The sequence below is a fragment of the Pleurodeles waltl genome, chromosome 9 (genome assembly GCF_031143425.1).
Source record: "Pleurodeles waltl isolate 20211129_DDA chromosome 9, aPleWal1.hap1.20221129, whole genome shotgun sequence".
In the NCBI taxonomy this organism is placed as follows: domain Eukaryota; kingdom Metazoa; phylum Chordata; class Amphibia; order Caudata; family Salamandridae; genus Pleurodeles; species Pleurodeles waltl.
The window spans coordinates 1,000,394,653-1,000,422,206 of NC_090448.1; the positions used below are offsets into that span (position 1 = coordinate 1,000,394,653).

At 45.2% G+C, this 27,554-nt stretch overlaps 1 protein-coding gene across 1 annotated transcript in view; it reads right to left on the reverse strand.

Annotated features, from left to right (window-relative positions):
- BAHD1 (bromo adjacent homology domain containing 1) overlaps nt 1-27,216 on the reverse strand; it is a 486,847-nt gene extending 459,631 nt beyond the window's left edge. The window contains exon 1 of the mRNA XM_069208580.1: nt 26,890-27,216. The gene's annotated coding sequence lies outside the window, so the exon portion shown is untranslated. The remainder of the gene's footprint in view (nt 1-26,889) is intronic.
- Between the last annotated feature and the right edge of the window lie 338 nt (nt 27,217-27,554).

Sequence of the window (27,554 nt, forward strand, 5' to 3'; positions counted from 1 at the left end):
CTCTCTTTTGAACTTAGAATTCAACATCTTGTTAAAAATACTGGCTACCAGATTGAAAATAGTGTTAGTCATCCTTGGATATGATAACCAAAAGGGGTACGTATGAGATTGCATCATGCAGACTACTTTTTTAAGCATAAAATATTCTCCTCAATATGTCAGACATTGGCCGAGAAGAGGTACATAGTGTCAAAAACTCCGAGAAAGTTCTGTTCTTGAATGGTTGTTATTTGAGTAGCCCTTGAAGCCCGGTTTACTAGGTTTGTGAGCAGCAGAAAAAATTTACTGAAATACCTGGAGAAATGAACGATGAAATAGGTGCGTCTCCCCAGGGGCTCGTTAATGAGTGGCACTCGGCTGGAAGGCCCTTTGAGGCGCTCATCTGTTGTGTTAGCAAGTGAGCCCCACGCCCTCGAAATAAGAACTAATGGTGCTTCTTATGAAGGACGTGTCTATTAATTGTAGCTTTTAGCGGATTGCTAGCACAGGCCTTCTCTCCTATGCATGAAGAATGGCATCACTGGCTGGATGTGAGAAGAGGCCTCATTTAAACATTGAAATGCAGAAACAGGCACCACAGAGTTAAAGATGCTGATAGTGGATCTATGCGTTTTGGCAGGAACAAGCATGCTTCGTCTGTAACTGCGACATAGACATAATGAGACTTTTTTTGTATTTTACTTTTAAACCAGGTATCTTTTTAAGCGATGAATATAATATTTGTAAATTACTGATTCGACTCATTTTAAGCAGTCCATTGAATAATAAATTAAATGTGGACTGCAGAATGAAGACAATACTCCCATCCGCTATACAAGCTTTCCGGGAGTGTGGACCCCAGCTGGCCACATTTCTCCCAACAAGCCATACGAATGGGACTACGGCTGCCAGAAGGAATGAAAACTGCCAGTCCCACACAATGCATTTTATCTCTGGAACCCCAAAACTTTACATTGGAACAACCCCAAATCAATATAGGACTCCAGAAAAGTAGCCACAAAGATTCCAGCTCCAAATACTCCGTGTGACATACTATGACAAAGATTTAAAAAGAAACATATACTCCACCACTGAATCTGCTCAGCAAGTACAGAATCCCTAAAAATTAAAAGAGAACTTTGGTAGTCATACGTTTATGACTTATGAGGCTGAGCGTGTAGCACCATTAGCACAGTAAATAGGAAACAGCGAAGGACACCCTCTATTGGAAGTAAAAACCTCACTTCTGAATGTTTAGTCATGTCTCAATTCAATTCATGTCTTATTGTGAAGATCAGATTCCAAAAGCATGCAAAGTTCAAAGGCTGCTGTGTGAAAGCTTACAGCATGCTATTAACAAAAGATAAACATGTAGTATCTTCCCAATTTAAAACAGGACTGTGGTGCTTTTTATCTCTGACCCCCTTTTCCAGTGTTTTGCTTCCACATTCCTAGTGCCTGGCTTTCAGCTTTTAGGTTCGTCCTGCATAGCAGAGAGCCTTCCAGTGTGGATAAATCGTGCCCTCCGTTGATGGACAGTCAACCGGCAGGATGCACAAAAAACAATGGCAAATTCAAGGGTTCCAGAAGCTGCCTGTGAAAGCACTAAAGAAAGAATCGGAGGGGCGCAATGGAAGGAATGGCTTTAGGAACGGCAGACCAGAGGAATATGCGAGGCAGGAGGACACCCACAACAGAGAAGCTGGGCAGCTACTGAAGCAGGATATCACCGTGTCTCGGTTTCTAGGAAAAGGAGGGAACATCGATATACAGCTATCTAGGTGATGGAGAATACACAAGAAACGTCAGTGGAAGGGAAGGGCACAGGAGTCTGTGTCCATTAGGACCAAGTAAGAGACACAACAGTGGGATGTCAGACAAAGAGGCGCAGTCACATGTGTTTAAGTGGACATATAAAAAAGACTGACAAAGCCAATAAGTTTACTTTCTGCGTTCTGACCACCCAACTCTCTTGGTCCTTCTATCAAATGGTTCCTGAAATGTAGGGGAAGGGAGTGTATCAGTATACTGATACTTGTCAGGGGGTTTAAATTATCACTATTTCTTAGGTTACAATTTTTTTCCAATGACTTCACCGTGTAAAGGTGAATATGAGAAAGAGATTAAATTAAGCATTTTTTGTTGTATTTTGTCTATTTGCCATAAGATCAATATGTCCTGCTTGATGCTCCCTATATAGTTAAATCTCTTTCCACCCAGACATAAAAGGGACCATAATAATGTATTATTAGAGCATTTGTTAAATGGGAAAGTAAACTAGATTGTGCTGTTAAAGGTAACAACAAAAATGTGATGTGCAGCTCTAAATCCCAAGCATTGGCAACTCCAACAGGTCTCACTTATGCCACCAGCTGTGACAATGCTTGCACGCAGGTGTGACAGCTGCCTTGGAGTCATTTTCTTAAAGCAAAAGAAGTGTCTGTCACTCTAAGATGACCGCTGAGCATAAGCATGAGAGGGTGGTGACCATCTTGATTTTTTTTTAGTTTTAGGAAAAATATTCCAAGGTGTCAACTGTGCATGCACACTCAGGCACGGTGGACATCTTTGAATAATCCTTCTTAAAACAAAATAAAAATCATTCAAGATGACTGCTGTGCATGTGTATGTTTTTGCAATAACTATCTTGGAATAATCTTTTTTTAAATAATTTGTTCTTAATTTATCGTCTTTAGATTGTGGGCAGGACACTGTGCAAATGGAGGTAAATGAGCTGCCGGTAGCATTGTTGCAGGTATCACGCATTTGCAAAAGGAAAAATAAAAATTGGCAAATAAATAAATATATATTGGGGAGAGGGAAGAGAACAAGAAAACAGCTGCACTTCCATTGGGCGCTGAAAGAAAAACAATCCCTTTATATAAACAGTGGAAGGATACAGCACAACCAATGAAAAACAACATAAAATAGAAATGCTCCAGGAGCAGGGCAAACATGCCATCCAATCATGAGCAAGCGGCTGAAAGAAAGCCCATGCTATGTATCATACTGCAGGCATGATTTAATAACAGCCAGAGCTGTCTGTATGTGAGACCGGAAAAAGAAGAGTAGTCTGGCTCTTAAAGTTGATCATCAATGTAAAGTGAGCATTCATTGGGAAAATACAAAATCACACTTGTATGGGTTTTATAGGGAGATTTTGCAGGTCCTATCTCCTCCCGGCCTTTTTATACAAGTGTAATAGGTCAGCAGGAGCAAAGAAAACCACTGGGCAATGGGGATGCAGGGAAAGGCTAAACCTACCTTTCTTGCCTTCCTCTGGGCACACAGATGACAGGGTAGGCAAAGGTGGGGTTCAGGAGGGCAGGCCAAGCTTAGGTGGGTGCAACCAGGGAGCCAAGGACAGGGACGGGCAGGTGGATATGGAGCTGCAGTAAAGAAAAGAGGTTTATGAGAGGATGCGAGAAGCAAGAGGGGTGAAGGAGATATGCTGGAATCTTGTACTAAGCGGGGAGAGGTCAGAGAGACTTGATAACATCGCAGGTCCACAAAGGTTTGCAGCATCCTGTAGTTTAAAAAATGCAAATCTCCCTGAACTTAAATTTCAAACCATATTTGATGCCATCTAAATGCAAAACTAAGGAGAGGGTCCATAATTCACTCTATGAACATTTTTCTATCTTACCCAGAAAAACGATGGGGAATGAGCAGTAACCCACAGACTGAACTTGTTGCTTAATCAAAATTGTAAGACATAAGAAAAATGACTTGTCTGGCATCCTACAAAATATATAAAAAATAAATTGTGGTTCTCACGGGGTCTGATCCCAAAATGAAGCAATATGTGTTCCACACCCATAGGTTTTACGCAGGCAAACACAGAGCAGCCGAGAGAAACACTACTTTATAGTAATTCATGTATTCATTGCACACTTTTTAGAGTCGAGCCTGCGTTGCACGCGCTCGCGCATGCGTATTGCAGCAAGACTCTTTTGTATTTAGAAAAGGGCTCGGAGCCCTGTCAACTTCACGTCAGTGTTTTTTATTGGTTTGTGGGCTTCCCTAATAAAATCTGCTTGCTTTCATTAGTCGAAGGCACGCATACGTCATGCCTTTTCCGGTGGCTAGCCCTCCTCGAGCGCAGCGACCAAGTACAGAAAACATGCGAGGCTTGCTGTTTTCCATCGGGCTCGTGGCCTTTTTTTTCTTTAATTTACGAGCGCGATCTCGCTTGGCAGAAGTCAAGCGCTTTACATAGTTAATTTCACTTTTTCGGGTTACGTACATAAATGCACTTTTGCCCGATAGGTGAAAAGTCGGGTTAGGAGTTTACAACGCGATCAGCTCTAACATGAGCAAATGCGAGACCCGTTGCATTGTAAATGCTTGTTATAGATTGTATCGCCCCAGGTTCTGGAAGGGGTTGGGCTTACCCTTGTATCTCATATATGGCATCTTACTGAAGTCATTCCAAGCAGCGTGAGAATATTCGCTGGATAGTTAGTTGGCCGGTTATAAACTAGACTGGTTTGCCCTCCACTTGAAATGGCCAACGGATCTCGGGCCGATAAGGTATTAGGAAGCGTCTGAGCAGGAGGTAGGCATGGTTCAGATCTGACGCTGCATTTGTTCATATCATGCTTTGATAATGCTCAGTAGTGATCAGTGGGTTCTCTATTACTATTTCCTCCTGTCACCTGGCTCTAGGCAGGATTGTCCTAGACATCCTTTTCATTCTAGCTCTGGTCTGGTCTCGCTGGCATGTGCCACTTAAGTGCCACGACGCGTGATTCTTCTCATGTGCTTCACGTGGAGAGAGCAAGCGATGCAGCCCTTGGATCTTGTGCCTTGTTAGAAACAGTGCAACGTCTGCAGGGTGTACATCCACCCACGCCAGCGCCTCGATGCATCTGTCTGTACATAAGTCCGCAATAACGGTGAAAGGGTGTAGACACCGTACTATTTGTTGTTACGTGCAAGGGCGCGCAAATAAACAGAAATCAAACACCGTGCTGCGTAGGTTATGTGCTTGGGTGGGTAGATACTCAGAATGTTAACATGTATTATTCATTTCACCTGCACTAACAATTAGCGTTAAGGCTGCTCTGTTTGTATAATGCGCGTATTCACAATGTATTTTTGTATGAAGTGCTCAGTACGGAAGCAGACACCATGTTTAGTACAGTTAGACACGGAGAGTTTTAATGCCGTATTTTTTGTATAACACACTTGATACAGTAAACAGGCAGCATGTAAACACCATTCTATGTGTATCCTAGCTATAGCTATATTAAACTATAACACTGTATTGTTTGCATTTTATGCTTCGTACAGTGATAAACAGGCAGCCTGTAAGCACAGTTCCATTTGCATCATTCCTTTGGTGCAGCGAAGACCCATGAAACTGTAGCTGTATCATTTGTACCATATGCTTAGTACAGCAAACAGGCAGCCTGCAAACACCGTTCCATTTGCATCATTTGCACAAGGCCCTTAAAACTGTAAGACTGTGATATATGTATCATATGCTTCGTACAGTAATATAGAGGCAGCCTGTAGACACAGTTCCATCTGCATCATGCCTGTAGTGCAGTAGAGACACATAAAAGTGTTACACTGAGTTGTTTCACATGCTTAGTACAGTAAACAGGCAGCCTGTAAACACCATTCTCTTTGTATCATGCCTTTAGCGCAACAAGCCTGTTAAACTTTAATGCTGCATTATTTCATCATATGCTTAGTACAGTAAGACCCAGGCAGCCTGTAAAAACTTCTCTCTGTATCATGCCTTTGGTGCAAGAAGACCCACACAATTGTATCACTGCTTTTTTTTGTATCATATGCTTAGTACAGTAATAAACAAGCAGCCTGTAAACGCTGTTCTGTTTGTATCATGCTTGTGGTGCAGTAAGGACACATACAATTGTAACACTGTATTATTTGTATGGTATAGGATGCAATAGGAAACATTAGATTATAACACTGTATTATTTGTATACACAGTGTAAGTGCCTTTGTGGTTATAGTGTGCCGTTAGTGCAGTCAGAGAGACTTAGCACTGCTCTGTGAATGGATGCACTATGTTTGTCACATGCTTTGGCTAGCCAGACCACCTCAGTCAGACAGGAAGCAGTGCTCAATCAGACGACGCCCCCAGACCTGGAATTACAGCTTTCAGGAATTCTAATCACAGAACAAAGTGCCTTTTCTGCAGTTGCTTTCTTATTATTTTAGTGTTTTTTTAGATTCCCTAAAAGTGACACTGAAAGAGAAAATCAGAGGGAATGGAGCTACTCGTTGTAGACATCAGAGTAACAGAGTAACAAATGACTTAAGACAAAAAGGGCAGCTTAAAAAAAAGTCTTGAGAAAAGTAAGGCAGAAAATGCTGGGGTACAGGTGATGAATGGGTTAGTGAAGTGAAAGTGCTGAATCAAGCACAGTACTTAATGTTGTGGTACTACACATCTGAAAACACGCTAGGGCCCTTACTTCAAAAGGTCCACCGCTCACCTGGGAGGACGGTGGCTCTGGGTGGAAAACTCAAAGTAGGATCTACAGCTCATCACAAGAGCACAGAGCGCATCAGCTCCACTTGGCGGAGGAGGGAGGTTACTTAGGCTGAAATTTCTGGTATTATTCTGTTCCCACTCTCCCACCATTGCAGCCTACCGCTCCCCGCTATCGGTATGCATAGTTTTTAATACACAATCGTAGTGCCCCAAGTATTGGCCTACCCGTGGCTAAGGGTGTTTCCAACTTTTCCTATAGTTAGGTTTGATAGAAAATTTTCCGTAAACTGTCCCCCTTGCGAATGCGAGCTGGACCTAAAATCTAATATGCTGTTTTCTCGAGTGTTAACATTAAAACTGCTTTCCTCACAACTACATATAAGTTGCTGCTTTTTTACAATATCTTAAAACGGATATGAACGTCTTACTTTTTGTGTGAAACGATACACGTGGACATCTTTAAAAACTACATTTACTAAAAGCAGTACTCTTGAGGAGTTAAGGAGGAATGAGACAGAAACATCTCTGCAACTTCAGTTTCCGCATAAGTTTTGTTTTACATCTTGACACTACTGGTTTACAATGTACTGCATGCACTGTGCCTGATTTGGAGAGCCTCGGCTTCTACATTGGACATTGTCTGACCATGCGGTATCCGGGTTACGAACCTGAGTAGAAACACCTAATTCCCAGTTGCTAACACAGACATTGATGGCGCCTCTGAACTCCCAGTCATCCTTTCAGCTCAGCAGGCTGAGGCAGACCACCAGAGATGCATCTGCATGCAAAGTGCATTGCCAACAGGATGGCGAAAAGGCCCCAGAAACTCTAGTCAATTCTTTTAATAGAGGTTTTTGGTAAGATAAATTTGAGGATCAAAAATATCCTTAGTTGTTTCATCTCATGAAACATACATGTGTTTTGATGCGCAGGGCTGTGGAGTACTTTGATAATATGCAGAGTACAACAGTCCTGGATCTAACAACACATAAAGGAGGATAGCTTGTTGGATCTCTCAGTAAGAAGTAGACAATTAGTGACTATTTTCCCTCTAAGAGCTGTATACCACTAGAAAGTCACAGTGCATCTGGTCGTGAAGAGTCCCTAGAGGAACCATTTCCCTGAATGGTGTTGGGTTGTTATCTGCTTCTTTGTCTCAATGTCCCCTTAGCGAATAATTGTTGGTGCCTTTACCCAATCCAGAGGTTGTTCATGCTAGCAAAACTGGTTAACCATGTGTTTGATTTCACCCTGCATGACATTCCACACGCATGTTAATCTAAAGATTTAAACTATAAAATGCAAAGATTTGTGGAAGATACACTATCAGAGATGAGATCTATACTGACCAAATATTGATGAAATAAGGTTGCTTTAGATTTTCTATGGAATATACCCTGTCAAACCTGGTCATGTCCCATAACTGAACATTTCATATTCTCTTATTTCGCCAATGATGTCATTGATACATAATACTTTGAATTCCTTGGAGAAATTGATGGTCCAACAATCAAAAGCACAGGACCCTCTTTCTACTATTTTAAGTGCTATTTATACTTTTTAATGAAGGACCCAATTATTGAATCTATTGAACCTACACATCAGAAAGGAATAAGTATAATGAAAAGTGGGCCTGGTACTAATGTTTCAGTTGTGTTAACTGTCTAATTTGTGTACTGGGAACACTGTGGTGGATGACTGTGAGGACTGTTAGTTGAGGACATTAGTATACTGCCGCCATGTCTTTGACAAGAATATGCTATAACACATGATTCTGTTCCAACTGACACTTAAGAGCAGTGGCCTTCAAACCTTTTACTGTTGCGCCCCACCAGTGAAGAAAAATATCATTGGGGCACCACTCCAAATTTTTCATAATCCTTCTATTACATTAGCAATGTTTAAATATGTCTACACTTATTTAAACATTGCAGTTAAGTTATGTTACTGTTTTAAAAATGCAGTCAAATACACGATGGCAAACATACTACTCTGGTCAGGCAGGCCTTACTTACACGTAAAAGTATCCACAGTGTGATTATTAGAAGTGAGGGTGGGGGTTTTGAAGAGTATTTGAAGCCCCTTCCCTTTTGACACATACTCCCAGCTTGAATTTAAATGACATAACACGTCAGTTATGGTCCATTATAGAGCCATTTACTGCTGCTCATTTTTGTCAGCTTAAAATAAACCCCTGTTATTAGCATAATGCTTCTTTTGGCCAGAGATTTCCGCCCACCCCCAGATCACTTGAGGCCCCCCTAGGGGGGGCCGCTCCCAGTCGAAAGACCCCTTTTTTAGAGGATGAAGGGGATACTATCATTAAATCTGACCTGGGTGTACTCTTAACTCATCAAAAGGAACTACAGAAGCCGTCTCCCTTTTGATTTTCAAAAACTATGTTCATCTGGTACAAAGTGTATTGCAGGAGACTTCAATGCATGATTTTCGACTATGTCTTTTCTTGCCCTCTTGATCTGGATGAATGCTGAGAGCTGATGTGATCAGATGGGACGTGTTTTACAAGCATGGACCAAGAAATTAAATATCACTTTTTAACATTGTCAGATTACAGGGATGTTCATGGTAAATCCACATGGTCAAAAAGAGGGATTAGTTCCACTATACGTATTAATGTCTTTACTGCAAAATAGCCTCAGTGTATTAGGTTTTGATAGTAAGGATTCTGACCCTCTTTTGCTAGTTTTTTTTAACAAGCAAAGGCTGCCCTACATTAATCATTTCCACTCTAAATGCTTTAAACAAATTGCAGTAAAATGTAATCAGATATTTGCTGCAGACGTAGCTGAATGGGTACCAGCTATGAGTAATGAATTTTTAGCTATTAGTATTATTTGCTGGTACAATTCCTTAGACGTTATGTTGCTATATCAATACACTAGGCCAACAAAATCCCCTTGCACAGCAGAGTCAATTTCTATCCTATCTCTTCCTTGCTCTAAAGCTGTAGGTAAAGGCAGGGTGATTTTAAGGGAGAATCTTATAACCAAATCTGGGAACATGACTGGGAAATTCCTAAAGAAACAGCACCTGAGGAAGTTCTGGGGCTGTTGTTGCCTGTCAGCTTGGGAAGGCAGTTCTGAAAAATCGGTGTCCATTTCTCAAAAGGATTGGGAAATATAATTATATGGTAGATATGAACAATATAAAATATTCTGTTCCCCAAAAGCCCCAATGTTGAACATTATATAAAATTTCAGTTAACATACTTAAAAGTGCAAATAGTAAATTTAATAAGTTGTGTTAAAGTGCGAAATGTGCAAGGCTCTGCCAGTGTTCCCATCACCATACACAGGAAGAATAAACAGTCTTTGGGTAAGACTATTTCTGATATTTTTAAAAATTGCTTAAAAACAGCAGAATTGCTTGCAACTAGGCACAGCAGACTGACACACCCTATATATACACAACAAACAAAGCTCTAGTAGCAGTGAACTACCATCCTATGGTGCTTCTAGATATTGCCACCAAACTTTTGGCAAAAATTATATTTTAGAACTTGAAACATTAATGGCAGATTTGATGCCTCTGTATCAAGGTGGTGTAGATCACATCCAGTATAACCAATAATGTTCTTTTATTTTTGGGTAATTAAAGTGAAGTATGGGTAGATGAGAACGAAGAAGATTACATTGTTAATTCTTTTTTCCAATGCACTTGACACGTTGACCAATCTACACTTCGGTCACAGTTGGGTAATTGGGTGTTACCGCCTCATTTATGACATTATGGATGAGCTCTAGACTTAAATAATTGTCTAACACTATTAATTGGGTTCAACAATGAATTCACTAAAAATATTAAAGTCTCAAATCCTAATATGGAACTGGTCCCAAATTCCCCTCAGATTGATTTGTTCCCTATCTTCCCCAAAGAATGCTAAGATATGCCAGTAATAATCTTTTATCCATCTCAAAGGTCATGTTACAAACTGGGGCAGCAGATCCATATTGGTTCTCGGGGCAAAAGCATGGAACGATCTTCTGTTCCGCATAAACAAGTTGCCAACTTTGACACTTTCAGAAAGCTTCTTAAAACTTGGCATTTCATTCAGCCATAAGTGTCTTTTTTGGAAGGAACAGAAGGTTTTGTTTCAGTGATAGTCGCCTTTCGGGGTGAACATTGTGCTTTATAAATGTCATTTTCATTCACTTTCATTCAAATGGCCTAAGATGGGGTGTGTACGAGTCCTGTTATTTTCTCTCTACACTTCAAACCTCAATGTCTCCCCAGCTAATGTAAGAAGAATAGTGAATCACCAGTCTCCTTCTTGATGCATGCTGATGGTTTAGTCATTCCCAACTTAATTCCTACTGGCTTTCAAAAACAACTATCTGGGTTATCCTTGTATGCCAATGAGAATGGTTTGGAGATTAACCTTAAAAATATCAAAACTAGGATTTTTGGTTCATACGGTACAGCTGCACCAAAAGCACTGTACATAAATAACATCAAACTGGAAGATGTGAAAGAATACAAATACTCAGGTGTGACACTTGCAAGTATTTTGTCTTTTACAACACATATCAAGTTACAATTGGCTAGGTCATTCCCTATACTGATGGCAATGAACCATTTTTTCACATCCTTGGGAAACGAAAAAAACCCTCCTTTTAAAAGGGTTCACGATCAAAGATTCCTAGTGGTGTTATGTATGCCACAGAAAGCTTAAATATGGCAACTTTGTTAAGGCTGTCAAAACAGGAGGCTAAGCCCTAGAAGCTAATTTCGTCTGTAGGCCAAGCTACCTGAATTGAGGGAATTCAATTAGATTTCAGATCTTTTAGATTGATTGGCCTGTAATGATCAAATAATACACTCCAACTATATCCTTAGGCAACCCGCTCTAGGCTCATGAAATACATTCTATGCAAGAACTGTCCTCAGGTATCGTAGATCGATTTTATTTTATTTTAATTAAATGGTGAAAACGTCAAGATCTAGATTGGACCTTACATAGTCTGAGGTATTTGCTATGTAACAAACCCCACCCATTTTTTAAGCGCAGGCTGAAACAAATGATTAGGCAAATACGTTTTGAAAATGGTTACGCATGCTGCTATAGGATTAAAAAGAGGATGTCTGGCTGTTTTTGAATTTTATATGAGTGCTAATCTGGACCCAAAGAAGAGGCAGCCTTATACCAACTTCAAGATGGGTGGGTTACCACTTCGTGAAAATGACTGGACTACTGAATGTGCCATGTTTAGTAACAAGCAATCCTGAATGTGCATACCTTTTACAGGAGCTCATAGCTGTGTTTTTTGTGTGCCCTGCATTGAAAGACGACACTATCTTTGATTAATCCAATGTTATTTAAACATTATATTACGACAATGGGCCTTACTTACGGTTTGGCAGGTGGAGTAGAGGCAGACCTGGTGGCGGTGGACTTTACATTCGTCACCCTGTCTTGACTCCACTTGCCAAACTGACAGATGTACGCCAGCCCCATGGACATCTTTATACATTGGCAGGAATCACTGTCTGTCATGGAGGTTCCAGTCAATATTGGAAAACTTTGACGAATGGCACCATCAAACATGGTGGCCAGCGGTCAAATGTTTCCAACTTTTTTTTTTTTAAACAAAAAACTCCTATAGCAGGAACTTGTTTAAAAAATGTAAAAAACGAATGGCCCCCACACCATGAGAGTTTCCTCTCAAGGTGTGGGGGTCATTCTATATTTTTCTTTCCCTCTGGGGATAGCATTCATGAACAAAAGGGCACATAACTCAGCCCAACCTAAATAATGTTACCTTATGTGATTTCTCCGATGGTGCCCACTCACTTGGGCTGATCACAAAACTACCACAAATATAAGCTTACGGAATCTAAAAACAAAGTGCAGCACAGATATTGAAACAGCGCATTAAACGTTGTTGTACTAAAAATATTATAACAGTACAGATACTAAAATGTCATAATTGTGTATAACTATAAAATAATAATTTATAAATATTAAATCTCTATATAAATCAATATCCTCTTGAGTATTTTGCGTGCCCCAGACAGGAAATATTTTGGGGGGCCCTGTTTGGAACAACTTTCAATTTTATTATCCATTATTTTTTTACTATTTCAAGCTCTGTGACACCCGACAATCTAGAACTTTAGTTAAGGGTTGAGATACATAAATACACAGAAGTGAGCTGGAGAGAAGGTTCACTTTTCCAAAGGCCCCTTGGAAGGTGGACCCATGCCTTAAAGCGTCTCTGTGCAACGTGATAACTGCTGGGGTGCGAGTCCTCACGCCGTCGCCTTCACACGTCAGCACGGCGCACGTAGCCCGGGTTCACCACTGTACAGAGTGACAAAATCAGAGGACTGGTGCAAGCGCTTGGCTCGGCCGCTTCCAGCACGCCAGGCCCTCAAACACTCCGTAAACCAGGCTGGGGAAACCCTCTCAGATGAGAGAAGGCAAACTCCGACTGCCCCCAGCCACTGCAGCTTTAATGAGCCAGCACGCGTGCTGCGCCTCTGATTATACGGCCGTGTTTTACCTAATCCCTTTAAATAACCACTGCAAACTCTGACACGTAGGTGCATCACCAAAAGACATACATTAAAAAACAGCCCACCCAGCAAAAAGAGAGCAGTCTAAAACACGCTGCTACCAGGCCACCGCCGGTTCGGATGAAGGGCTGTTCATAAAGCGCTTGCACCGAGCCTGCCTTTTTTCCAAGCGCACCCAGGACTGGCACAAAAGGGGAGCTAAATAAAGCACAGGGAGACAAAGCGACGAAAAACTGGAGCGCATGCGGGCCGAGAGGCGGATTGAAGCAATTGTGGCACCATTCGCATGACTCTACAAATGACAATGAAATTACACATGCTTATGTCAAAGATAACATACAGCAAGCCTGGGCTTACAAAGCGAGTCTACTCTGTTCGACCTACCGAAGCTCCCACTAAAGGGCAGAATGTCGCCGTTTGGGCACCTTTGCCAAAGGTGGGCGGAGACACCAACACCTGGCGAGCTTCCCAACTTCACACCCACATCCCTAGGAAAAGCTCCGGTATTATTCTGCTCGTGTCATATCTATTTACCTATTTGTTGTAGAGTTACATACGGTCTCACTCCTCAGGGCAAGACATCTCATTCCCCAACACACAGCAGCATGCGGCCTTCGTTTAGGGGTTGCGATGGCTTCTGCGCCTCCAGAGTCTGGAAAACGCAGGGGCCATGGGGCTGCAGACTCTCACTCGAAGGTATCTACGTTTTAGCTTGGGAGACTTCTGTTATTGTGTCAGTCCCTCTCCTGCCGCGACCTGCGTGTGTAGGCATTGCCTAAAGCAGTGAAGAAGTGCTGGGTGGACTCGATGACACAGTGCCGAGGTTATGTGGAGCGTGGCCCCTCCAAAGCTGCACACGTCCCTGGTGTTGCACAGAAGAATGCGCAACGGGTCCCTTCTTGAGTTACAATCAGAAAATTACAGGTCTGCTAAGATTATAATGACCGCACGATGTAGAGAGTAATGTGTTATTTTGTGCCATTTCTTCAGATGTAAGGAAAGGTTGCAGGTCTTTTTAGATGTATTAGTGCCTTTTGATTATGGGCCATCTACGGCCACACTGGCTTCACAGGGCCGAGGCGGCGTGCTATCGCATGTCCTTCGATGTAACCAAAGAGCTGCAGGTTTCGTGATGTCGCCGCCGCCTATGGCATGATGCCTACCTGATGCTCTCTTTATAGCCTGATCACACTGTCCTGATCAGCACAAGGTGATCTGTTATTGCACGCCTTCTCATAGTTTGATCAAAAGCTGACAGGCCGTGCACGATCACAGGGCACAAGGTGGTGTATCCTTAAGTTACCATACAGCTATAATCAAAATATTACAGGTTTCCTAACAAAACTCCGGCTTTTATATACTGTTTTCGGTGGTGATGTGCTACTGTTACACGTTCTCGTTCCAGTTGCTCAGAATGTTACAGCCGTCTAAGATCACGCGTGCCTCGCCGGGCCCAAGGTGAAGTGTTATTTATTACATGTTCCTCTTACAGTGTCATCAAGAGATTCCAGACAATGTGGGATTTCCATGCCCTCATACAGACATAATCAAAAGGTTACAAGCTTCTTCAGATCACCCAAGTCTTCGCGCATATTCTATTATTGCCATACTATTTTCTGTGCTCTTTATAGTCTAATAAGAAGGTAACAGACCATCTGTGGTCACGCTGGCCTCACGTGGCACAAAGTGTGTGTGACAAGGCCTAATGCAGTGGTGTGTAGTGGCACCGCGGGTTAAATCTGCAAAAGGCAGAATCTTTTTCACCCAAAGTGGGGATGGTTATGGATATATTCATAGTGTGAAATACGGCTCTGTCAATTTTCGGCCAGAACCATATCGGTTTAGAAGATTTTTGAATCAGCTAAATCCATATAATGATGTAACCTATTTGCATAGTACTGCCAGATCGACATAGATTAAGATCTTCTGAAAAGATCAGAAGTCTGGTTACACATGGTCCTTAGGAAAACAAACGCCTTGATTTGGGCATTTTGCTCAGTGATACTGGTCGTCCCAGAATTCACTTAGCTTCGGTTCAGAAGAACTTGGCCTCGTTATCCTATGCCTTCTGTCCATTTTATAGCACACTGCACAGTCTCTCCCCTGGTCCTATTCTCATAGTCAAATACTAACAAACCTGATTCCTCCCTTGGCTAACTGGCAGCTCACTTATAAAGGATTGAGACCTGCTTGGACGTGTTGCAGTGAAAGAAATACAGACTTTTGTTGTTTACCTCCATCCACTAAAAAAGCCCAAGGTGAGATTGGAGTTTAACCCATATCCGAAAAGGACACTGAAAACAATGTAGTATGTGACGCCTGTGGTACTCACACCAGTCAGTCCCCTGTTGCAGCAGATTGACAGAACTAAATTCCCTTTAAAGGCACTTGATTCTCTGTAGAGTTATTCGCTTTTGGATTCTGAGCTTTGATATCCTGTATTTAAGCTTGCAGGTCCAAGCAACTTCAATTTATATCAAATCTCCGGACTGCTTGACATTGACTCAAAGAGGCACCTAGTGTATGTACTGGATTGATTCTTATATGAATTCCCCAGAACAAGAGCATTTATATTATGTTCTCTCCAAAAGGGTATGGCATAAAATAACCAGGATATGATTCTTGTTGAATCCTATTGGTGAGTTTAGAGGCTTGTGGTGTGGTCCTCATTTGGGAACAGGACTGGGGTTTGAAGGCTGTGCCAATACAGACCCAAGTCATTACAATGCCTGCTCTGACATAATCTGCATTTAGGTTGCAAGGAAATTAACTAGTTATGTCCTACATCTGTAATATATGGTATACAACTTGCAAAGATGATGTCAATTTTAGCGTGACTTGTGATACACATAGGTTTTATGTAAGATTGTAATAACTTATGAAGACTGTGTACAATAAAATAACCATAGCAAACATCTAATTTTGGTTGTATTCATTGTTTATTTTAATATACTTTTTGATATTGGAATCTTTTGATAATGTGTTGTTACATGCCCAACTCCAGGTAAAATGCAAAGGTTATAGGTCTCCTGACATCAAACCCCCCACTCCTGGCCCTCTTGTTGTATTCTGGCCTCACATGGGTATGTTTTATTAGCTGTTCTCTTTATAGTTTAATTACAAGGTTATAGATCATCTATTATCACCAATATCTCACAGACCACAAGAAGACATGTTATTACATCCGCAGATAAAATCAAAAGTGAGTGATCATCAAACACCACTCCTGTTGTCGTAAACTGATCTCACAGAGCACAGAATTACACAAATATATACCCTCTTTAGTTACAGTCAGAAAGGCAAAAACTAGCTAGCCTAGATGACCCTGGTCATTGCACACTGGCCTCACAGGAAGCCATGATATGACATGCACTCTCCACAGTTATACCTAGAAATTCATTATGCAAAAGCCTCACAGTGTGATGGGTTATTACATGTGCTCTCAATGGTTATGATCTGAAGGTTACAGGTTAGTGACTGTCACACTGGACCTATAGTGAATACGGTGAAGTGGAATTTGTCCCTATATGGTTACATTCAGAAGATTAGAGGACATCTAAGATCACTTCCATCACAGTAGATTCGTGTTCCCAAGCCCTTGATGATGCAGAACACGTCCCCTCAGTAGTTACAGAAGGCCACAAGCCAGCTATAATCACTCAATATACACTCTCTTCACAGGGCCCAAGGTTATGTTATTACATGTTCTCTTTTTAGTTTGATCTTGGTACAGACTGTGTATGCTCACTTTGTTCTCATAAGCACATGGTGATGTGTTCTACATGTCTCTTCTGCAGATATAATGAAAAGCTTACACAGCTTCTAATACTACTGCAGCCATTGGGCACGGGTCTCATAGTTTGATTACACCTCTCAAGGTGATGACACACCCTCTTCACAGTTTAATCAAGTTGCATGCCATATAAGAACACTCTATCCTCACAAGTACAAAGTGATGTGTTATTACATGGCTCTTCTAGAGATCTAATGAAAAGTTTACAGAACAACTCGTATGACCCCAGTCACTGTATGCTGGCTTCACTGTGTTGAAGGTGATGTTATTTCACGTCCTCTTTAGAGTTTAATCAGGTCTAATCACACTCTGTTGTCAAGGAGATGTTTTATTGCTTGCCCCTGCCACAGAAATAATGGAAAGTTTACAGGAAACCTAGCATCACCCCTACCATTGTACAATAACCTCACAGCCCAAGATGATGATTTAAGTTGTCCTTTTTAAAGTTTAATCTGAAGATTACAGGCTATCTATGATCAGACTGTCCTCGATATGTTGTTGTCCCGTATGCAGCTGGGGAGGGGGCTTTAGGTGGGTGCGGCCTTTCTACCAATCTTTCCTCGCTAGGTTTTCTAGTGCCCGCACTCATTCATACATTTGCTTTTGTGTGTGTTTTTTTACTCGTCTTGCTGTTTTAAGGCCATCTGAGGATTGTTGCACACTTTGCCAGTCTGTTTGCAGGTCAGCTCGCCTGGCCTCACAGTGGCACCCATTTGGGCAGAGGCCGCCTAGGACCTGAAAGGACTTTAACGGCTGCCTAGGACCTGAAAGGACCGGTTGACCTCCCTCCGCCCCCCCCACACACACACCAATGCTACTTCCTCAACAAAAAAAATGGAGCGTCAAGTGTGGCGCGAAGGTTCATGGGCCAATGGGGGAAGAGTATATGTTTGAACCCCCCAATAGGGGGGCAGGGGCATGGGAGCTGGTTGGGAGTATAAGCTGCCCCCTCCCCCCCCCCATTAGGGCCTACTGGAAGATGGGGAAGAGCACACGAGTCAGCAAAACCTACCCACCCACACCAGGTGGTCAGCAGTTGTCACAATGCTGGCAGAAATAAAGGGGGATTATTGTTGGTAATACGGCTCAGCTAGTAAGGGGGGGGGGGCAAAAGAAAATGGCCACTCACCCAGGGATGCCTTACGGCAGGGTGAATGGGGCCGACAGGGGGAGTATGCGGAGCACGGCACTCACAGCCCAGACCCACCGGACGGACGGCAGGGCACAGACACAAACATGGGAACAAGTTGGGCCTAAGCAAACATGAGGCTAACCCCCTCACAAATAATGACAAACCAACAATATGCCAAGGACCCCCTAAGCTGCATGTATAATCATAACACGGAAAGTACCAGAAAACAGGCAAGCAGAGGTCAGAACTGAACTAGGATACGTCACCTTTACAGTTATGAGTTATGACCTAACAGCAATGTATGATTTGTGATGGCCTGTTACTTGTGACTGATTTATGACCTTGTTGACAATGATTTATGGCTTTTCAATACCTCACTAGTTTTGACAAGTACTGTTTGATGTGATAATCATGCTTGCTTAATAAAATTGCGGCCTTTACAGCCCATAATCCGTGGCATTGCGCCTGGGTAAGGTTTTTGCTAAAGATAACACAAGTCTATAGAAAAGGGGACTGGAATGATCCAGGTGCGGGAGTTAGAGGGATGAGACACAGCGCTGTTTCTTCACTGCCTGCACGCTCTCCTTGACGCAATTGGTGAAAGGAGTGTCCCACGGTCAGAGCGACAGTCGCGTTTCTTAGCTGCCCGTGGCTATTCGTGTTTGCACCTTTCGTGGCTGCAATTCATTAACCAGAAATACTTACTTAAAACAACTCTCGGGGTCTGAGATTACATCGTGCGACGGCTACAAGCAACTGTGACAGCTCGAGAACTCAATCCACAGCGGCAAGAAGGCGGCCAAGCGTGTTAGTGATTACTGCACGTGCGCCCTTTAAGGGCTGTAGCGGGGAGAGGCGCTGTCCGCAAACTGAACTAGCAGGAGAGGTCGCCCCTTCGCAGAGTTATGTGCTGAGTGGCGGCCCTGGAGCTCAGGGGCCCTCCCCCACCGCAAGGGCTGCGGGGGGCTTTGTTATGCCACTGTTTTATTCGCCGTCTGTTGCTACCTCACGCTACCAGTTCCTGTCTGGGGGATGTGTACATCGCCAGAGAATAAATTAACGAAAAACAGTAATGGAGTCCTGGTGAACCCTAGAACCAGCGGCCCCCCTTCCAATTTCATGAAACGCTCGAGCTTCCCCTGGAATACGCCCACTCGCGTGCCTTCCATCTTGCTCTGTACAGTGTTTACTCAGATCATAGTTATTGTGGAGCCAACGTTACAGGGGTCGCTACGTGCAGTGGTGCAACGTGGTAACACAAAAGCGTTGAAGCTCCATTGTCGCTAGTGGCGCTCACAATTTTAGTTAATCCGCCCCCCATCCTCTCAAAAAAATACAGGTGACAAAGTTCTGGCCTGAACAAGGAGACCCTGGTGTTTCACAGAATGTCTCCTGCAGTAAGCCCCCGTGTGACAGCGGAGCTGCCTAGAGTGGGTCTCTTTACCCTCTTGACACCCCGTTTGTACCGTATTTTCACCAGCCTGTTATCTAATGGCCGCAGCAGGGTTCGGACCCAGTTGGAAACCTGCGTTGCTGAGATTGGCGCCCTTTCATGGCTACCAATAGTTAAAACTCGTATTTGTTTCCATATGTAGTGCCTCGGGTCTCCATAGGCACCAACCATTTCCCAGCATAGGGCTCCAGTTACTGTAAAGATAATCGCATTTTAACAAGGCTAGTTTAATGATCATTTAATGATTAGCCAGCCCTGACTGTGGTGATGACTCTGTTTTCTAAAAAGATTAGTGACATCCTGAGCAGGACAAGTAGAATTGTTGTAGACAGCTTTTTCCTCATCCGATCATCTAAACATTCGGCTTTCTTATGATCAGATCATGTACACACCAGGACTTTCTTTTGATCAGCTGTTATGTACCAAAGTCTTTAAGGCCAAATCTTATAATTCGGTGATATTCCGATTATTTAAAGCTTATATCACGAATATTATTGAGAACTGTGATGGTGGTCACAGCTTGGTACAGAGACCCTAAAGGGACATTTCAGTAGGGGGGCGGGGTCAGCAGCGCGTTTATGGTCTGGTTCATATTTTGCCAAAGCTAAAAGTAACAGTGTAGAATGCGGGTCCTTGTTGTTTTACTACCTAGCTTCCCTATACTTTAAATCTACACACACGCTGAAGGTGCATATGCCTGCAGCATGCTACTGGCAACCTACTGGTGAACAACGTCGGAGGGAACATCTACTTGAGCATATTTTATATAAATACGTATCTGAAAGCCCAATGGCATGTTAATGATAGCTACCATCGAGAGCTCGGGCTTCCCTCGCAGCGCTATGAGGGCCTTACGGGTCAGAAAAGTAAGCTGGGTTTTCCAGCATCTATACGCGATTCCGGCTTGAATAACTATACAACATTACACCCAAAGGGGACTATTAACTCGGTGCAAGCAGGGTATGGGTACCTCGCCTCTCTCGTAACCTTTCATGCAGGAGTACATGCAGCATTGCTAATTGTAAACCATTTCTAGGCGCGAATGGTAGTTAATTGATAGGTCTATAAAAATTATAAAACCCTATGTTCAAGCAACTGGATAAATGGAAATGTTAAGTAACTGGTCAGCTGGGATTTCCAATAGAGAGATGGGAGGAGCTTATCCAGCCTTGCAGCCTGCTATTTGTAGTTTTGCTTTCATAGAGAGCTAGATTCAGTAGAAACCATTTGTAACTAGACCACGGTAAATTTCCCCCACAGGGAACTTTACCCTGAGCTGTTTTTGTACTGTGGACTTTGAAGTTTCGCTTTACAAGTTATTAATGCACGACAACGTATCATACATAATCCTGGCAATTTAAATGCCATGTATGGTTGCACTTTAACACGTATTCTAAACACTGGCATAGCTGTCCGCTAAACTAATGGAGATTATAAATGTGTGGCCCCCATCGTGATACGGCGCACCAGTACCCAGAATTAAAGGGCAAGTAGTCTAGGAACGCTTGGGAACAGGGAGATCTGAACTAGATTCGCCCCTTCAGAAGTGAAACTAGTGCCTGTGGCGCAAACCCCGGAGTCCGCCATCTTGAGCCCGCCCAAGCTGTTTCTGCTTCACGCACGAGGCGGCGCGCTGTGGAGGAAGGGGTGGGGGAGTGCCCGGCTATAGCGCTTAGGAGCAGGAGGGAGCGGTGAGTAAGGTCTGCACATTGCCCCCGGTGTACTCCGGGCCGTGAGAGCCCTCGCTCCCGGCACACGTGCGAGCATCACCCGTGAGGCAGCGAGTGGTATTCGGCGCACGTCGGAGGTGGTCTATTAGGGCGGTGTAAACACTCCGGCTCTGACAGGTGAGCGCAACTGCGGCCAATTAAAGGCGAGGCTGCCGGGAGGCGCCGGCCTGCGCTCGTGACTGGGGTCTCGGAAGAGCCCGCGCGCTGCCTCGACACCAGCAACGGAGACTGACAGGGGACCCTCCACCGCTTTCAAACTGTGAAACGCCTCGCCAACTCCCCATTCTGCACTTGCGTCTTTTAGGGGACACTTGTGCAGGGAATGTGTCAGCGTTTTATTTAATTGCAGTGTTATTTGAAGTGCGGGTAAAAGAATGTCAACGTTTTTGAACTCTCCTGAAATGCGAGAAAATTCTACCGAGGACCTCTTTCAAATGCACATTACCTTGCTGTTCGTTTGGAAATGCTGGCACCACCTCAAACACTTTTCTTGGTCAACAACATGCACGATCTATTAAAGTTCTCTTTCTGGAATGTAGGAATACCCTACTGCAGTTTCCTCTCTATACTGTATAGCTGGGTACCCTCTGATATGCAGCAATGACTGACAGTTCCCTCTGTGAAGTACAGTATGCAGCTCTCGCTCTAAAACGCAAGCATGCTTTATTGTACGTCTCGAAAATGCAGGCGCAATCTACTGGAGTTCTCTCTCTCTGACGTGCAATGGCAGATCATTAGTGATTTATCTGAAATGCAAGCACAAACATTATTGCAGTCCGTTCTTTGATTCTCCTTGAAATGCCAGAACAATCTTCATGCTCTCTTTCAATTGCACGTAGTCTCTACACGGCCGTGCTCTCAGAAATGCAGACATCGAACTATCGCATTTTTTAATTAAATGCAGGAACAATCTATTGCAGATTTACTTGAATTCAAACACACACTATTGCAGGTTCTTCCGTCATGCATGCACAGTACTGCAAACTTCTATCCGAAATGCATGTCCAGTCTACAGTAGTTCCTACTGACATTAATGCACTACCTACTGCCTCTCTACACAGTGCAGGTGCAGTATATAGCAGTTATTTCTGAAACGCAAGCACAGTATGTTACAGTTAACCAAATGGAATGTCACATGTCAGTTCCTTCCTAACTCAAGGCCCAATTTATTGAATATTTTTTATGGGATGCGGGTACAATCTGCTGCAGTCCCTTCTCTGGCTCTTAGACAACCTGTGGAACTTAACTCTCCGAGCTCCAGACAATTATTTCTGAAATTCACCCCGCTCAATTTATGGTCCCTCCACCCCATGAAACGCAATCCTAGTTTGCTGCACTTCACTCTGTAAGGCAGGCCCAATCTATTGCAATTTTTCTCCACTGTGCAAAAGGCACTAACTCCCGACCTTGTCACACTACAGAGCATGCAATAATGACCACATAACATGTAATACGGCATATGAACATACGCGCATGAAACATACTTTGACAACGTTTTATATAGTGTATACCATTTGGCCACTTTATTAGTGTGGACAAGCAAGCGTGTGACGGCCCAATGCTGACATATATCTTGAGTATGAGACCCAATCACTGACCAAAACGTTTAGTACATATGACAATAAAACTTTTAGTTTGTTAGTTTGTTTTAAACTTTACACGTCTAGATTCCACATTTAATAACTTGCACTGAGTGACTGGGGGGCCTTCAAGTCCTGGCCTCCATTTGTCATGCATCCTTTTGTCCTTTGAATTTTTAGGCAGTCCCACCTCTCCCAGCTCCAGACAATTATTTCTGTAATTCACCCCGCTCAATTTATGGTCCCTCCACCCCATGAAACGTAATCCTAGTTTGCTGCACTTCACTCTGTAAGGCAGGCCCAATCTATTGCAATTTTTCTCCACTGTGCAAAAGGCACAATTCATGGCAGTCATCTCCATGGAATACGGAACATTCTATTGCACTTAGCTCTAATGTCAGTAACAATCTTAAACTTCTCTAACCAGAAGTACGATCTTACCCTACGGGGAGTGCTAGCCCGAGGGACGGCCATTCAAGCCTTACGTTAAGGTAGGGCATGGTGTGACCTGCAGTAAACCCCCGTGGTGTTTGATAGCACGTCACTTGCCAGTCCCTTCTAAAGGGCGCCCAGGGGGAGCCCTGCATTAAACAACAATGAACACCAAAGTCATGAAACTGACACAGTGCGCTCAGAAAGCGCCAGTGACCGCGGCAGAGGGGCGCAGCTCGAGGCTGGGACACAACATTCTGCCTCAACCAGAGCGCGCGCGGACAGCTGCCCCCATCAAGCACAACAATAAGCCAGACGTGCAGCCCACTGACTAACGCTCCCGCCTTACCACCCCCACCCCGCCCAAAAACCGTGCAGACCCATGCTTACTACATAAAAACAACCCTCTGGAACGCACCGCCTTCAACAGTTGGCTTGGCTGGGTAAGAGTCCATGTTTAAAATCCATCGAAAGTGGCTCACGTGCTCACTCTGTGCAGATAGCAAGACAATAAACTGAAACGCGCGCATCTCACGAAGCAGCCATGAGCAGCCGAAGACACGTGGGTGAAGTACGCCCACTAGCACTCGGCGGGAGTAAAGCAAACGGCGATCACAAAGACCTAAGTTTACAGGCAAGCCCTGTGCAGGGGAAACGGAGAGAAGTCTGGATGCGCAGAACACCGAGGTACACTGGGAAGGCTTCACACTGGAGGCGAGGCACAGGATCGCCCTCGTGCAGAAGTGACGACGACAACTGCTTGAGGAAATCATACCGATGCAGCACGTGCACCTGTACACAAGGTCGGGGAAACAAATAAAGTGCGCGTGGCACGTTGACAGGCAGTGCGGCTCTCAATGCGTGACAATCACGCATCCAAACGCCTGCGGCGCATTAAAATGCAATAAGGGTCATAATACAGCGAAGTGCACGCAGCAAGTGTACAGGGAATGGAGATTATTAGATGGTAAAGTACTGCTGCGCGCTCTTAAGTACGTGCAAATAATCCAAGCAACAGTAATTACCCCCAATCACCATAAATCAATAACTCGTTTGGAAAACATGCTAACCTTTAACATGTTCATATTAATTCCTTCCACAATTATATGAAATTACTTTGAACATGAACAAATGAGACAATTTTCAAAACAAGCAAAAACACAGCGAAATAAAAGCTTTTTTTTTTAAATGAGCATGTTATCTAATAAACACTACATTATGTTCACAAGAGAACGTTCAATGACGAGAGAACGGCAAAGACAAATGTATTACTTTATCCAAGGTGCATGCAGCATGTACAAATGGAACTGACATCGTTAGATGGTGAGGTTCAGCAATGCACTTAAGTGCATGAAACGTACAAATAGAGTGAAGATCAATGAATGGTGAAATACAGCAATGCACTTACGTGCATGTCCCATGGAATTCAGATCAATACATGGTGAGGTACAGCATTGCACTTTAAGTGCATGAAACGTATAAAAAGAGTGGAGACCAGTGATTGGTGAGGTACAGCAATGCACCTAAGTGCACGAAACATGTGCAAATGGAATGCAGATCAATAAATGGTGAGGTTCGGCAATGTACTTTCAGTGCATGAAACATGTACAGATAAATTGGAGATCAATAAATGTGAGGTACAGCAATGCACTTAAGCGCTGACTGTTGAGGTGCAGCAATGCACCTAAGTGCATGCAGCATGCACAAAGGGAATGGAGAGTATTAGATGGTGAGCTACAGCAATGCACTGAAGTGTACAGAGCTAATGTACAATGAGTGATGGTCAATAAAGGGTGAGGTACGGCAATGTAGTCGAGTGCTTGCAGCCCGTGTACAGGGCATGGAGATCATTAAAAGGTCAGTTACAACATTGCGTTAAGGTGCATGCAGCTGGCATACAAGGAGCAAAGCACTCAAGTTCACGCATACAGGCGATGAGGGTCAGCAGGGATGCGATATACAGACGTGTACAGAAACTAGGCGTACAGGGACACTATGGAATATGCTAGAATCGCACTTGGTGCCGCGTGTACGGGGAGGATGGCGATGACATACACTGGATTACATCACGTCGTTCACGAAAAAACATGAGTCAGAGAAGTGCACTGTGATGTATTGTGACAGGTGGATGGCGATGTGCACAGCCACCCGGAGGGGATGGCAGCGGCGGAAGCCGCGCAGAGCCAGGCGGCAAGAAGCAATGCACGAGGAGGCTGGTGGCATGCGGAAGACAAGGAGCATGGGCGGCGATGCCTCGTTCCACCTCCCACCACCCTGCAAACCTTCCCTGAGCAAGGGCGGCAGTCAGTCACCGCACTACTGGATCGGGGGGGCTGGGGGCAATAGAAACAAACACAAGCATCGCCGTATTACTTAATGCCACAAGAGAGGGGCGTGTGCATGTGAATGGCAGAGAACATCATGCAAGTTGGTGGTCAGAGGGCGCACGAGGCGATGACAGGACAGCAAAGGAAGGTGGTGATATGATGCCACACGAGACGGTTTGCGCCACTCTGCTGCATTTAGTAAGAGAGGGCGCTAAGCGGTGGCAAAACAGAAACGGAGCCGGCCTGGCTGCAGAGTTAGAAGGGGGGAGGTCGGTGGCCCAGCTGGTGGGTGTGCACTAGGTGGTAACAGGAGCAGCAGTGCAGGTGGTGTCAGGCAGGGCTGGCGGGTAGCACATTGGTCATTCGGCAGAACAAGTGCCAGGTGACGGCTCTGGAGCGGTGATGTCACACCATGGCACACTAAGAAGCTGGCAGGTGGTGGCTCGGGAGTTGTTGGTAATGGGCAGACGAGGGCATATTTGTAGGGGGTAGATGGGAACAAGGTGATGGCTTTGGAGAGGTGATGTCACAAGAAGTGAGACACACCGAAGGAGGTAGTGGCTCGGGAATTGTGTGGTAGAGATGCCACAGAAGAGTATGACGTGATGACAGACTGGCACAGATTGGATGTCAGGTGATGGCACAGGTGGTATCGGGTGGTACCGCATGTGTTTAGTTACTGGCGTGGTGACAGTAGTCCAGGGTAGGGCGCTATGGTCAAGGAAGCACCAGCAGCGGACGCGGGGAGCCCCCGCCCCACACACTGCTGCTGTCAGCGGTCCCGGGCTCACCGCACAGACCTTTCACCAGAGGGAGGCCTCGGCCCCCGGAGCCCCGGTATTGCCCCTGCGCACTCAGCCCTCGAGCCTCCGCGGCTCCTGGCCCCGACGCCGCCCGCCGTGCACGGGGCACGAGTACAGCCAGCGCGGCAACTTATCAACTACGCAGTGACAAATGCTCAGGCCGAGCACCCGCCAAACATGCCCATCCCGGGGGCGCGGGGCCCCGGCACTGGCACGAGGGAGAGGCAAACTTGCGCCAGAGCCTGGGGGCAGCCTTAGTCCAGGGATGGGGGCGCCAACCTGCTGCCGAGCCCTAACCTGCAGGGCAGCGGGCATCCTCCCGGGGAGCAGTGCCCCAGCCTCCCCAGCGATCCCCCAGGCCCCGGCAGAGACCCTCCCGCAGCGGAGGGGCAGCACCCGCTCCGGGGACAGCACCCCGCAACCTGCGGCCAGCGAGCCCGGGCTCCAGCGGCCGCCCACGTCCCGCAAGAGCCTCTCCCCGGCCCCTGCGCTGGACGGACTGGCCGAGGCGCCGGGCAGTGCCTCCTCCGGGCACTCGGTGCCATCCGCACCCCGGCGGATGTCCCGGGCGCAGGAGGCAGCGCTGAGCCCGCGGCCCCGTGCAGGGAGAGCCCGGGAGCGGCTGAGCCTCGCAGGGGGAGCCTCTCCTACCTTCGGCCGCAGATCCGGGCACACGGGGTCCCTCAGCTCGGGCACGGCGGCGATCCCAGGTGTCCCGCAGGCGCCATCTTTCCGGGTGTTTTTTTTCTGCTCTCAAAGTCAATTTGCATTAAAAACAGAGGAGGGAAACGGGCTGCGAGCAGCTGCCATCTGGAGGGAGGAGGAGGAGTGGTGAGGAGCGGGCTCTCACAAGCAGGGGGAGGAGGAAGGCTTCCGAGGCAGCGCTGCTGCAGTGTCCCCACCGGAGGCTCCGGCGCTGACTCAGGGGCCGCAGCACGCTGGAGCTCCTCCGAGAGCACACCCTGCCCTGGGCGGGGACCCGGGGGGACACCCTCCGGGGCGGGGCCGCCTCCCGCCCGCGGTACTCGCACACGGCGGCCAGGGACCACTCACCGCACACTTCTGCGCGCCTTCCGCACACCCCGGGCTCGGAGACCGTGACACACAGCGGCCTGCGTGTCTGTCACTCACAGCCAGCACTTTGTCACGCGGAGGCTGCGGGTCGCACACGGTTGTGCATGTCATACACACCTCACACGCATCAGTTCGTTTTTCACACGCACAGGGTGTGTAGGTACCACACGGGGCTGTTTACCTCGCACTCCCAACCGACTGCGCATCTACCACACACCTCGAGCTGCAAAATTGTTCGCGGG